We start from the raw sequence: 13,510 nt of genomic DNA on the forward strand, positions 1-13,510 counted from the left end.
TCATCAGTAAACTGAGCCATTTTGTGTAATTTTGGAAATAATAGCCACCATAAATACAATTGTGGCTAACACATTTTATGGAGTTCATAATATAATCCAATGTTTAGGTAAGGAAGAAGGAAGAAGGAAATAAATCACATTAGCGCTCCTCTCATTAATTGATCCATCCCCAAGTCACACATGCATACACACACACACACACACACACACACACACACACACACACACACACACACACACACACACACACACACACACACACACACACACACACACACACACACACACACACACACCATCTCTTCCACTTTGCTGCCCAGATTCTGCACCACTGTCTGCTACCCATGTGCTAGCCACTGTTTGAAGAGCAGGACATGAAAGCAACAGCAGACCCTCCATGCAGACTTGTATCGGATCTTAATTAAAAAGCCCTGCATATTATTTGCTGTAACAAAGGAAAATTTGGGGGTTCATTTAAATCCAATTAGACCTGAGCTGATGCCTCAGGAGATGAGAGAATAATTGCTGTTTTAACATGAAGGTCTTTGTTCTGGGCTCCTGTAGATGGATAAAGACTAGAAGCACACGATGTGGAGCAACTGGAGCCTGAGCTGTGGACTTAACAGCGTGAAGCCTTAAACACCACAGGACCATCGAAACTAAACAATTAGTAGTATGGAGATTCTTCCTTCCTGTGCTGTAGGCGGTATGGGAAAGATCAGTTGAGATAATTGCTTCCATCATTATTTAGCTTTGTACCATATGCTACAGCGAGCTCCAGCAGAATCCAAGCGTCAACTGTTTAAAATTTTCATTATGTGTTTATCTGTTTCTCAACAATTTCACAGTCTTAATGTAATTACTTATTTATGATTATTGGAAGGTATTTTTTTCTACATGGAGAGGCAGAAACAGAATTGTGATGGTGGGACTGTTGCACCTTTATCTTCTAAATGTGTGGGTGTAATAGTGAGTTATTTCTGACCAACAACATCGTACCCACTGCAGTATGATAAAGTGAGCCGGAGAGAAGTTCCGATTGGACAGATGCGTGGATGTTCGTGATCCACGACTGTGGAATTTAAAAACCACTTAGCTAATAGACAATGAAAATGGAGGGCAGGATCCACCAGCATACAGGAGGGACAGAAAATGTTATTTATCATGACTCATGCTGTTTGTCCTGCAGTGTGGGAGTGGAGCCAGGACACTGAAACACATAACACAGGTTACATCTGTGGTCACACAGAGGTCAGAGGTCACATAATGGGGGTGAGAGGTCAGCATTCTGGCTTCAGGCCAAGGTCAGAGCAGCAGAGGTTAGTGTTTGAGTTATCGGTTTCATCCTCTTGGCCTTGACCTAATCAATAACGCTTAAGCTCAGCTAAACCATCAATGAATCCTTTACATTTAGCTCTGTCATTCCAGTAGATCTCTTTATCCCCACAACATCCCACAGTCTGTTAGCAGTGCTGCCCATTTTATCACTAAAGCTGTTTTTTGTCGTTCATTCCTCTGTTCAGTGTCTTCCCTTTTTGTTATTCTTTTTCTCTAATAATAGAAGTGCGATCTTCTTTTCAAAGTTTTAGATGTTAACATTTGTGTTCACTGCCTTCCAGTGTTGTTTTTGGGCTGTTTTCTAGGTAACAACCGTAGTTGATCTTGCTATGTCAATTGTTGATTTTAATTTTTTTCCTCTTTTCTTACTTACTTCACTTGTCGATCCTTTATGTAATGTAATTTGCTTTATATATTTACTTAATTACTTTTTTAAAAATTGGAATAAAATCTGTGCCACCATAATTTAGCAGTTGCCTATTACATGGTAGTCTTAGCATTCAACACGTTGCTTCATAGCGTTGCCATTTCAATGCTTTACATCATTTATTAGCATAAAAGTGTTCTAAAATACATCTTGGACATGCTCATATTCATTCAAGCCAATGAATGAAGATTCACTGGATGTAATAAATACTGTAATGTAACCTGATGGAATGTAATCATGTTTGTCTTACCAGCCTCTAATCTTAACAAATGATCACATTCCAGTGAGAATAAGTGAATGTGGCCAAGATACACATTGATAAATAGGATTAATTTATGTGGCTGCTGTTACAACAAAAGGTAAAGTAGTGTAACATTATCTAGAGATTAACAATAACTAAGAGCAATGTCAGATACGTTTGTTTAACTGAGAGGTGTCTCCATCAGTTTTTTTTATCTCTTTCGGATCAAGTGGGAAGTGTTGAGACTGACTGATGAAGTCATGCTGTTACGTTCCCGACTGACATCATACCAGCATTTGAGCTTCCCACCCTGTGACATCACAGGAACATGAACGCCATTTGAATATGGTTTATTCTCTGCAGCTTCTCTGTGACACGGGACAAACTGAGGCCATGTTGTTTGGACAGTGTTTCCTATTAAATGGGCCTTCCTTTATATTCACCCATGGTGCATTTCCAGTCCCGGAGCAATTATACACTTGACTACACTTGGAGCTAAAGGAATAGGTTGAATCTTTATCACCAGGCAAAGAGCAGCAGCTCTGTGACTCCTACTGAGAGTCTAAGCAGCCGGCATGCTTATGTCTGCATTTCCAGTCAAAGAGGAACGAAAATTATTTGTTCTAATCAAAAAACCACGACTTGGACTGGAGAAAGTAGCATAAAGAAGATTTAACATTTTGCAAAATCCCTCAATTTATGCATCCAAAACTAGTTGTTCCACTGCTTCTAAAACTTAACAGGCCTTATTAAAAAATTTATTGTTTTTTTATTTTTATACACCTACTAGGTGTGCAGATGTTTGCCTTTCCAAATCTCAACACCCTGTTTCATCATTTTCGTCCTAAATGAATTACTATCAGTGAAATTTTCTAGAAAATGAAACTTCTGATGTTGATGATAATCTAATCCCAACATCAGTGTCATGTTTACTATCTTCCTACTGTTAAGAGCTAAATATGATATGAAAAAGCACAAGTCAACATCAACCTCAACATGAATAACTACATTAGTAACAGCTTTATCGTTTCACAGCATCACATAAGTTTAGGTCCACTTTGTTGCAGAAGATAATAAACCCCTAATGGATCCCTTTGCTTCTAGTGAAGTTGATATTTAATCATATCCATCCTTGTCTATCCTGCTCTTCCTCGCTCCAGAATGTTAATTAATAATCTTAAAATTAAAGAGTCTTCCAGAAAAAGGTCAAACATGCATCACTGACATCACTGACATGTGCACCATCCTTTACCAGGCCTTCATCCCTGATTTTTCCAGGTCTGAACAGTGTCAGAGAATCTGGTGCAGCCAAGATGAAGACAAGATTTTTGAAGATGAGGAAAGATGTTTGAATGTGCACCTTATGGGATGGCAAGTCATGTATTATTTAGAGTCAGATCTGCCTCTGTGCTTGATCAGAACTTGATCGAGAGAGGCGCTTTCTTTTTTCGTGTGAAAATATCAGACCAGGAGTGTAGGAAAAGTTGTGACTTCTACAGAAAACCCTGACAGTATATCTGCATACGTTTACAATGAAGTGCAGTAAATACACAACACTTTTTTGTCATGTGCATCGACATGCCACATTATTACAGTAATGATTCTACTGCTCCTGGGCAGGTATTGGATAACCTGCAATCGTGCTGGAGCTCTTTTAGATGCTTGAATATAATGCAGACCGTGGGGAGCTCGGTTTTACCCAATCCACAATTCCATTATTGCTCCTCCACCGGTCAGCAAATGAACCATAGCTGATATGCATTTTAAGTCATTAGCATCTCTGATTCATGACCACAGCACCTTGTTAACAGAGCAGTGGTTCCTAATCCCACAACAAGATGCTCTGGTGCTGCTGGAGCAATTACTCCAGACTAAAGTGGATTATCAGTTAAATGTATTAGTTGAGTTTAACTGTGTAATTGCTGTATCAGACTGAATTATTATACTCATTACAACACTGTTTCTTCATCCTGGTGTTGGTATTTGTAGTATGGTGTAAATATACAGGTCTCATACTGCAAACCATTAAAAAAAAACAAAAAATACTTTGTCTAGATGTGCTCTGTATGAAACGTACCTTTATGTAATGTTCTGCTGTTATTTGGGGAGACACAAATCAAGTTGACTTTATCGTAACAAGTAATAAAAATAATAAACTCCAGCAGTTTTGGATTTTCATGTACTCCATTATAAGTTCTTTTTTTCAAATCAAACCTCTTTTTCCACACTGGAACATTCGGTGTAGAGTAGGAGAGAAAATGCTCTCCATCGTGACCTCAGGGGGGGTCATGCAGTTAAAACGCCCACAAATAACAATAACTCTCATAAAACGCTCTTCAAAAGACAAGAGAAATTTGCTGATGAAAACAGACGAAAGAGCAGGTGGGGTTAAAATATAATTGTTGTAATTATTGTTTGTAATTAGAATATGTAAAACACAAAACTGTGGAAAAATCTTCCTAAGGATGTGAGTGGACAATAAGGCCCTTTAACTGCATTTATAGCATTTTGACTAAAGCATTGTCAAACCATGTCATGTGATCTGCTACTACTATCACAACTGATGAGCATTTAATGTACTAACTCATTACTGGCTTCCCTACTAACAAATACACAACATTCTTTCACACTGGTCACACGCAATCCTGTATTGTCACGGTCGTGTTTTCCGTGTGGATTTGATTTGTTCTTTTTCAAACATCTTTTGAATTGTAAAAAAGGGTGAAATTGATTTTACATAAATTGTGATGAACAATTCCATTGTCAATTTTGATGTAGTGTCACGAAAACCAAAGTGACTTCCTGCTAGTTATGAAAGTATTGTATGCTACATAGGGTGATCATTCTGGGGGTGTCCTTGTCACAGTTACCCAAAATACTAACTATAGAAAAGGTTGTATGGAGTTGTTTGTGTCTCAAGCTGATGTCTTCCGTCCATGCTTTTGATTTTTTATTGCAGAAATATATTTGTTGAGCTCATTTGAGAAAACTAACAACGATCCTCTCTGTTCTCTCTTTTTTCCAACTTCAACTCTAGAAAACCGTATTTTTGCCAATAAAAAAAAAAACACCTTTATTATATTTTTAGTCATTTACTACAAGTGACTTAGGATGTCCCTGTCTGTCTGAAGTCATATAAAAATGAATATGAGAAATTAAAGAATTAGGTTTGTCAAAGGTCTCCAGTCTTTGTCTTTAGAAGATTGAACAGGATGTTCTTCAATGATGACGTCCATCTTTGGACACTAAGCAGTTATACAGCTGAGGACATGGGTTTGAGTTCAGCCTCGAATTCAGGTCAACCTTGCATGTCAAATAATCTGTAATTAATAAAGGAATCAATTAACTCCAAGATTCATCGCTTTAGATGGCATTCACATTTTGTTTAAGGTCATATGTCATTCCTGCTCTGTTTCTAGTCTCTCAAAGACTATCAGTGAAGCATGCATAAGTGGTGTAAATGGACAAAAGCTGCAATTCGTGGTGTAAATTCCAGGCAGGCCGCATTTTAATAAAAACTTGAATAAAAAAGCATGTTAACCTTCAAGCTATCGTGTACATTGATTTAGTATTAAATATGTATTCAGAAGATTTATTGTCCTGTATTAAAGGTCTGTAAAGTCGAACAAATGCCACCAAAACATACTGTAGCCTGCTTCTTTACCTCCATTTACCCTGTCAGTGCTCAGGTCTGCAATCAGGATAATCCATCATTGTGACACATAATGCAAAAAAAAAAAGATATTAAATGCACTGTGAGAAAACATATTCCCCCGGGATTGAAATGAGAATAAAAAGCAGTTTAAGCATTCAGTGAAGGTTAAAAAGAGGGAAAACCAAAGATGGCACACGTTTAAGCCTGACTACCCATCCATCCATCCATCCGGGTGAGAGGCGGGGTACACCTTGGACAAATCGAGTTAAAATTACTTCTTGTTTCATGACAAGGCAGCATTGTTGGGCCTTTGGTAATTTTCTATCGCAAACATGTTGTGACATTACTTATCAAATTTCAAGTTGATTGAAAGAATCCTCAGGAGGAGATCATTAAAGTCTAACACTTGCACATAGCAGAAAATTAAGAAAAAAAGGGGGGACTTCCTGTTGTGTTTAGATGATGGTTCCAGTTGTTTTCTAAAGATCCTGATATGAATGTATCAAATTTCTTACCTCTGGGTGGTGCTGCTGTGGCCAGAGCTGCTTTTTTGATATTTTATAGCTGGCATTCTGGAACCAATTTACCATAACCAATCCTTTAACCCAAACAAGGCTGTTAGTCCTACCATCTTTTATGTGCGTGTCAGTTTTGATAAGCATCTTATCTTCCTCGGCTCCTCAACACCAGCTCCTGTTTGGTGACACCAGCTCTCACTGTCACTGGTTTAAAACATACAATATTTACAATGATGCTTTACCAAGGCTTTAATGACCAAATTTGAAATCAATGTGGTGAACGGCTTGATAATAACACCTCAAATTCTACAGGATTTCACTTCCTATTTCATGAAACATCAATATTTGATGCAGCCCCTTTTTATTTATTTAGGTTATTTTTTCAGACATATCATTACAGTCTTCACGGCCTTTATCGCTTTTGTAACATCGACAACATCCAAAAAACAGATGTAACTTATAAATGTAACTAAACGTAACTCAATGTAATGTAAAATAAATGTAACTACTCCTGTTAAATAACTCAGAATTTATTATCTATTCAAGTTTCAAAAATTACAGTTGCACAGAAAAAGTATGTTTGTTTATTATGTTGTTATGACATAAATCCTTTTAATTTGTCAGGTTATAAAACCCACAGAACTCCATCAATCAAGGATCAAATTATCCAAAGAATTAAAAAAATAAAGAAATTAACTTCACTTTTTGTTTAAGTTAAAATAGGCTGAATTACTACTTTGTGTGAACTCTATAATGGGCATTGTGAAGAATCCTTACGGCTGTATACCTCTTGCCTCGGTCATATGACTATCACCTTTAAGAAAGTAGTCATGTGACCGAGGCAAGCATCTTGACAGGCATCAAGAGTGACTCATAGACAGATGTGGAGGAGAGAATATAATAATTTTTCAAAACAAAAGATCGTTCAGAATCTGATAATAAATAAAATAGAAATAATGTAAGTTCTGTATTCTTTCTGTGCAGCCCGGTACTGAGTGATCTAACGGCCGGGTGCCAACTTGTTCACTTTGTATTTTAAGGCAGAAGTTGCACAAAATACATTATATGGGAGGCTTAGACCACGTCACAAGTAGCCCCAGAGAGGTTGTGAATTTTTTCACAAAGTTTCATGAGTTTTTGACTATATTTATACCCCTAAAGGTAATACAGTATGGAAAATAATAATCATGCATTGTAGAATAGCACTGACTAGTGCTTGGGCCCTGACAAAAATATATGTTGTATGTACAACAGACTTGGGATATTAAGCTGAGCCAGATAGCTCAGTGAATATAAGTATGATGGGTCTGTAGACCTTAACACTACCTGTGCTTAAAACCTTTTTGACAGGTCCACTCTTTTCCATGTTCTTTTATATATGTATGTTTTTTCCAGCACTCCCATATTGAAACTATGACACGGAACTGAATATTTATCATTTAATGTAATTTCTTAAGCTCTATAATATTGCGCAGAATTTTCTCTGGAAATCTGTGACATTTAAACTTCTTTTTGTTTTTAAATATGTGCACATTTAAATTGTTAGTATGCAAATCTTGAGCATCAGGGCATAAGTCATCACCAGTGTGTGCGCTTGTGGCTCCCAGAAAATGGTATCTGTGATTATTCATATCATTCAGAGGAGTGATTAAATATTCCTCATACCCTCAGAGCAGGGAAACAAATGAACCACGTCCACATCCTAACTGGAGCTGACAGTTCTTTTAAATAATGTTTATTTATCAATGGTAACATTTACCAGGCTCCACGCCGTCCCTCTGGCATCCAGAGGCATCTCTGACTTTCGTTGCCTGAAGCCTGACAGCTTCTCCTCAGCTGGCATTTCCTTTTAACTTGCTGAAACTTTGCAGAACTTTGCAGAGTGTTGATCAAGGCTTTTTTTTTTTCTTCTTTTTTCGATTCCTCCTCACATTTGAACAAGAAATAGAAGGACAGAATGTGACAGGAAGGACAGAGACGGAGTAAAGCTATTACATATGAGCATCAGGAAAGAAAAAAAAAAAGAGGGAATTATTTAACAGATGTGTCAAAAGTGTTTTCCTTTTTTCATGATTTTTCATGTAAAGAACCTCTTTTGCTTTCCCAAACTTAAATCATCTCAACGTTGAATAACCGAACAGCTGCTCTTTGGCAGATTAAAAGACGTGGTTTATACAGAAGTAATGGAAGTACTATAAGGGCAATCTCAATTGCAATTCAAACATAGGAATTCATAAATGAATATATGAACATGTTCATTTATCATCTGCATACCGATACATTATTCACCATTTTCTTCTTCTCTGACATCCAAACTTGGGATATCATTATACTTCAATTAATACTAAGTTTACTCTTACCATTGCAAAATGGAACACCGCGATTTCTGCATAAGATTTTGCTTTCAAGAAATGTCAGACCTACTTGGGGTCAAAGGTATAATTTTGCACGTTAAACCAGTATATAAGCACAGCGACAGCCAGGATGAGGATATACGTGAAGAATTTTAGTTGCAGCGGTGAAGAAAAAGGATTGTAACATTACTCCTGCTGGCTTTCGTTTGAAACTTCAGACGAGGAAAAAAAACTGTCTTCAATGCTTCTGCAAAAATGCAAAGGAATTAAGCAGGTAATGAAGTTTTTCCAGAATGATTGTTTAGTTGTAGTTTTTAACGTGATTTTCAGTGGCAGCTTTTTTGATGAGGTTTATGGACTTTTCTTAATAATTGCATTTAACAGTGTTTTCAATTGTAAATGTCATTTTGTAGCTTTACCTCCCTTTTCCTCTTGTTTCTTTTCTTTTTGTTTATCAAGTGTTGTTCCAACAAGATTTCATGTTGAGTTTTTTTATCGCTGTTTGTCACAATTGTGTCTAGACCTCAGGAGGAGAAGGCATGTTGTATTAACTTTAACAAGTCGTTACCTACATTAACGTGAGATGTGACGCTAATGTCTGAGCAGGTAGTTCATGTGTTAATAATGGGCTTGTGCTTGCTTTGCTGTGATTTCAATACATAATACATCATTTTCATAAATGGGAAGGGGCTGTGTATGAGGCAACACTTATGAATACACATGAAGAGAGGAACAAAGAGAGTAAAAGTTATTTAAATTATTAGATTAGAATTGTATATTTTTTCTATTAAATATGTTAAGCAGTGCTTGTGTCTGATTATTTAGTTGAACTACACACGCTGACATGTTTAAAACTAACAGATATGACAGTGCCCTATTGCAAAATGGCATTAATATACATGTGGAACATTAAAACAGGCTGAGGGATTGTGGTTCAGCAGAATGGAACAATGAATGTTTTATTGCACTGTTGAGACGCGCTGGTTCGAGAGTCAGATACTATGGTAATGAAAAAAACACTGTTGAAAGATTTTGTTACCTTGAGAATTCAAAAAATTATATAAGAAATTCTTTGAGTTGGAACTGTTCAGTTCTATGACTTAATGACTTGTGTTGGAGCAAAAAAGCGAGACCAAAAAGTACGAAAAATGAATCCATAAAAGTGAAGAATGTACAAAGCTTCACTAATGCTAATAAATCCTTTTTTAGATTCATAGTGGGAATACGCTAAGAAATTGATGTTTTACTTAAAAATGTATATATTTATAATTTCGTCACTAGTAAACATTTATTTTTCTGAGAAATTCCCCATTTCAACAGCATTGATGATGTGTGTTTTTAAGTTCGTGAAGTAAGAAAAGGTGTTATAAAATTTTGCAAAAATCTTTTACAAATCATCTGACATTGCATGATGTAATTGATTACAGCTCTGCAAACTAACTAGGGTGTAAATACAGTTGTTTATAGATTTCTTTTGGTACTGTATGAAATTAATAAAATCAATTATATATTTATTCCTATAGTTTATTATTGACTTATTAAAGTTTATCTGTAAATGTATTTAAATTGACATTTAATTACGATACAATCCACCACAAAGGACAAGCTCAATTATAATGCAAATAATTAACACATATATTTTAACAAGTAGGGTACAGAACCCTGCTGTGTTATGTCACAAGAAATATTTTATTTGTTTATTTGTTTGTTTGTTTGTTTATTTATTTACAGGATTAATCCCTGAAGGGAAATTAGTGGCACAGTCTAGTTAGTCACATGCATATACTGTATATTAGTATGTACAGGCCCTGAACCCACTAACGCACACGAGAGGCCTGTACGCATACCTAATCTGCTCAAATTTATCAGCTTCATTGTTTGCTTGTGCATTTGTTCATTTTTTTCATTGTATTTTATAACTCATGGAAAACATATCCAAGTTCTTACAACACAACTATTTTATTCATTATGTATACTCTACACCTATTTATACAATGAAAATATTGAATATATAACTGGCAAAGAAGGAATTAAAATATATGAAATAAATACAGATTAAATTACGATAAGGGAAGACAGAATTTCACTTATGAGGAATTTAAATATCAAACTTTACAAACACATTAACAAGACAAGTACAAACAGCGAACTAAAACTCTTTTTGTTGAGAAACTGACCCGTGTCCAGGAATGCCCGCTCCTACAATGTTGGAGAGAAGAACATTTTCCTGAGCTGCACCTTCATCTGCTTCTACCTCAAATTTGGATCACCTCTTCCTCATTTCAGGGAACACATCCAGCGAACAACATTTCACTGAAAACACAGAAAAAATACAAACAAAATGTGACTAAAGTTGAAAGAGTGTGAGCTGTAGTAATTACAGACATGTCATGTGAAACTTTAGGATGATGTCTCGTCAGGTTTGAAGTGTGTATCGTTCAGGTGGTGACAGATTAGTAAAGGTACCAAAACCCCCAACTGGCTCCCAACCATGATGTGACCTCACCAACACCCAGTGTTACAACACTGCATCAGAAATGATGTGCAGGAGGGACATTTCAATATTCATGACAGCATTCACCGCTGTTTTGTACTGTAGCATTAATTAATAGCTTGAAGCTATGCCTAAATAAGGAGTGGAAGCGCTTGGTACTGAAAAATGGTGCAAAGAAAGCAAGTGAAATATTATAATGGTGTTAGCACAGTGTGGATTTCACAATTAGCAAGAAGACACGGTGAAATGTTTCACTCATTTATTAAACAACCATGACTATAGTTCAGTTGAAAGAAGAAATCAATCAATCAATCAAATAAATCACTTCAACTAAATTTTAATTTGTAACCTAGTCGTTCATGAAATGTTTCTTTATTTGGGATTTGTGTTTTTAAATGTCGTACTCTTAGAATGTATGAATATTCAAGCAGAAAGATGGATGGAGAGTCCCAATCATCTACTACACAGTTGCTCTGGCAAAAAAGTGCTGCTGAGAAGAGTTCTACTGTGAGCAGCATTAGCATGCCTTTGAAACAAGAGACCTTGAATATGAACAAGGACTATCCATACACACTCTGGAATGTCATTTATATGCACCAACCGAGGTACGAGGCCAGAGGATGTTAGCAGACCAGAAAGGATACAATATCACCTGGAACAGATTTTCTACAGTTTGATGATGCATTTTAAACATACAGAAACTTGCAGTATCTCCTTTGACTTGACATAAAACGATGTTTGATATTTCTCCAAATTTTCAAGTTAGCAAACCAATTGAATTCCTGTAGAAACACAGTAATTTAAATGTAAACTGAAACTAATCTTAATAGGATGTAAATTATCAACAGATCCCGAAGTAGAGAAATTTTTAAGGATGTGTTTAGTGTCTAAGCTTTAGACCATATGTGGCAAACTCAAGGCCCGGGGGCCAAATGTGGCCCACCATATCATTTTATGAGGCCCATGAGAACATAAAAGGTCAGCGTGTCAAAAAATGAATAGGTAAAAAAGCGTGCTTTGTCCAAGACTACATTTCCCACAATGCAGCAATAAATCCCATTTTAACTTTGACAAAACCATTTTGAACAAAGTTAATGTCCCAACTTGTGTTTGATGTTATCTTTCTTTATTGATTGTTGGAGTTCTCTGGGTTTCATAACCTGATGAATTAAAAAGATCTGTTTTATAACAGAGCAACAAACAAACATATTTTCTCTGTGCTACTGTAATGTTTGTAACCTGAATAATAAATTCAGTGTTATTTAACATTAAGGAGTAGTTACATTTATTTTACAATACATTGAGTTACATTGAGTTACATTTATAAGTTACATTCATTATGCTGATGTGGCCCTCGGTTTGACACCCTGCTTCAGACTATTACCTGGTCTGTTATGACTCAACATGTGTCATGACAATCATACATATATGTAAACTATCTATCTATCTGTCTGTCTGTCTATCTATCGTTAAATGTTTTATGTTTGCAGCTGAGTCCCTTAAAAAGTGTTGATCTCCATCTATTTGTTTGTTTGATGACCTAAGTTACTTTCTGTGCCACTGCCACCGGTGACCTGTGCACTTCCCTCTTTGAATTATGCATAGTGATTATACGATGCAGTCCTCTGAATTGTAAATTCTCACAATTATACAGCCCATTGTCTATTCATTATTTCAAAACGAATGGGAAATTATGTAAAACTATCTCTAAAGAGGAGAGCAGCATGTAATATGACTTGCCATATTGTTCATGCAATTCAAATACTTTGGTTTTTCTGAGAGTTGAAAGTAATCTGATTTAAATGAAATCTGACTCGTATGTCATGCGGGATTATGATACATCTGGAAGATAAGCTATGATAACTACACTACGAGCCATGAGGTGAGAGCACTCAGGCAAAAAGTGTTTTCCAATTAACTTAAACCTCCCTCAATGTTAAGTATACAAGTGTTAACTTATCTGCGTTTCTCTGCTAGACGGATGAAGGACTTCAACGTGTCTCCAACGTGACGCTTTCTGTATGGACATCTATGACTCTATGGGAAATGTTAGATTCACTCATGCATCTGTGTCGGACTGCAGGATTAAGCTCGAACACACACGCTAAACGCACGGTGAAATGGAAAGAACACGTCGAACTCCACACAGAAAAGTCTCACATATGACTTCAGACCCGAAAACGACATCAGTAATCTCTGCACCACTGTGCTGCCCAGCAGATGTTAAAGTTAAAATATTATGTCAAAACTGCCAAAAAAAACCCTGTTTCCTACTTTGAGGCATGCGATACCAAAGCTATTAGTTCTAAGTCATATTCCTGAGCTTTAATGTCCTGCAGGGTTTTACATTGAGTTCTTACAGATTCAGATCCTGCAGTGGAATTCTACCAACAGACCCATCTGGATTTAGAACTAAAGACTGATTTGCATTCAGGACCCCAAACTCCTGAACAGGCCTTGTTTCCTGCTACCTCAGTGACCTG

This window comes from Antennarius striatus, chromosome 12 (assembly GCF_040054535.1).
Source record: "Antennarius striatus isolate MH-2024 chromosome 12, ASM4005453v1, whole genome shotgun sequence".
Lineage (NCBI taxonomy): Eukaryota > Metazoa > Chordata > Actinopteri > Lophiiformes > Antennariidae > Antennarius > Antennarius striatus.